The 2182-nt window shown below is 50.3% G+C and overlaps 1 protein-coding gene across 1 annotated transcript in view; it reads left to right on the top strand.

Moving 5' to 3' along the window:
• T265_14657 (hypothetical protein) overlaps positions 1–2182 on the top strand; it is a gene marked incomplete at both ends in the record, with an annotated part of 81444 nt that overhangs the window by 34732 nt on the left and 44530 nt on the right. The gene's annotated exons all lie outside the window — the stretch shown is intronic.

The following is a 2182-nucleotide window of genomic DNA, read 5'->3' as shown; positions in this document are numbered from 1 at the left end:
TTACTTGAGTGGATACCTGTTGATAGTCGCCTCTGTGCGGTTCGTCTGGCAACGTCTGTGAAGGAGTCTCACAAGCGGCAAGTTGATAGATGTCTGTTTATCGTGTCTGCCTATGCCCCAACTGATTGTAGCTCTGACACCGTCAAAGACAGGTTTTACGACGCCCTGAATGCTCTGCTGCGGCGAGCTAAAAGCTCAGACATTGTGGTGGTTGCCGGAGATATGAAAGCGCAAGTGTGCTGGCTAAGTGCATCTGAGACTCAATTGGGAGTTCGACATGGACTGGACTCGGTACGTACGGACAATGGGGAACGATTGCTTCAGCTGTGTGCTGATCGCAGGCTGTTTTTATACAGTACGAACTTCCGAAACAGCCGAAGTCGTCTGGCCACACGGTGTCCTCCAGCGGCAGGCCGGCCACAAACTCAAATCGACCACATTGCCATCAGTTACCGATGACGCGGATCGATAACTGACTGCCGGTCTTTTTGGAACACATTTGCGGGTTCTGACCACGCACACACCCGGAGTCCCCACGTTTCCCTGAGCTGCCTAAGGTGCGGACAAGTTGCTTGGTAACTGAGAGAGTGGCAGATCCGGATGTTGGATTAATTCACCGTAATCGGTTTTTAGAGTCTCTTCCAACTGCTCCACCATAAGACGTGAATTCATACTGGGAAGAGATCGCCACCGCTTTGCGCTTTGCTGAAAGTTTTGCCTGTGGCACGGCGCTACCAGGCCCACTCAAGCACTAGATATCAGACCAAACAGGAGTACAGCTTAAATCTCGGAGAAATATTCCCTGCTATCTCGAACATAACTTGGCCCCACCAACTATCAGACGTCAAGAGAAAGAGCGTGCACGCCGACACGGAAAACCAATGAAATTTAAGAGNAGAGATGGAAGACGAGCAGAAAGCGGGTACTGCCCGAAGTTTATTTCAGGTGATCCGTGCGATCTGTCCCCGGAAACCGCGTGTGAGCGAAACCATCATCGAATAAAGAAGAACACCTCGACTGGTGGGCTGAGTACTTCGAACAACAACTGTCGTGACCACCAGCTGGCACTCATCTAGGGTCCACAGGTGAAGTGGAACCCTAGTCGGTGAACGTTGGACCACATACGGCATCGGAGATTTACGACTGCATATGTCCTCTCAAGCGCCACCGAGCCTCTGGTCCGGATGATCTCCCACCCGCATCGTTCCGAGATAGGGGTGAAGTCCTCAGTTTACGCTTGTCTGATCTGTTTGCTTGCATTTGGGATAAGGAGTCTGTCCCAGACAACTGGAGAGAGTCGATGATAGTGCCCGTTTTCAAAAAAGGGGCTCGTAGTATAGCAACCACGGTGGGGTCAGCTTAATCCCTGTCGTAACGAAACAGATGGCGTCACCTGTGGTTCGTCGCTTTACGGTGGCTCGTGAGATACTGACCTGAGAGGAGCAATCGGGATTCTGGCCTGGTAGGGGTTGTGTTGACCTCACGCACACTTCGTCAGGTGTTAGAACGACGCCATACGTATAAGGGATCCACAATTCAAGTATTCTTCGATATCCAAAGCGCTTTTGACTCGGTTGACTGGTCTGATCTGCTTGACACACGTGCTCACCAAGGAATACCCAGGAAGTTCTTGAACATAATAAGCTGGACTTGTCTGGCTTGACACACGTGCTCACCAAGGAATACCCAGGAAGTTCTTGAACATAATAAGCTGTTTGTATTCCCAGACTTCCGGACGGACGAGAGTGTACGCCGGGCTCTCCAAAATCTTCCGCAAATAAAGTGGTGTCCGTCAGAGATGCCAACTCTCCCCATTCCTATTAAAGTTTGTGATCGATGAAATCATGAGACGAACGCTGGAAGGTCTCCAAAACTCCGGTGTTCGAATAGCCTTTAACAATAACCTTGTAGATCTGAAATACGCAGACGAAATCGTTCTCGTCATCGAAGGGGTGGTGCATGTTCTTGGGTGAACTGACCAAAGTCATAACGTCCTTTGGTATGCATTTGCACCCACGAAGTGTAAGTTCATGCTCCTGGACGTGTAGTCACTGAACGTGCCACTTATAATCCAGGGGAAGCACTCGAAGTTGTGGAAGTGGTATTAGTCTCGACTGTGGTGTGACGGATGAATCTGCAAGGTTCGGGTCGCGTTTGCTAATTTGAGACACCTATGGCGTCA

Source organism: Opisthorchis viverrini (genome assembly GCF_000715545.1).
Source record: "Opisthorchis viverrini unplaced genomic scaffold opera_v5_232, whole genome shotgun sequence".
NCBI classification, from domain to species: domain Eukaryota; kingdom Metazoa; phylum Platyhelminthes; class Trematoda; order Opisthorchiida; family Opisthorchiidae; genus Opisthorchis; species Opisthorchis viverrini.
The sequence above is the reverse complement of the archived record's forward strand: the minus strand, read 5'-3'. Positions and strand labels throughout refer to the sequence as shown.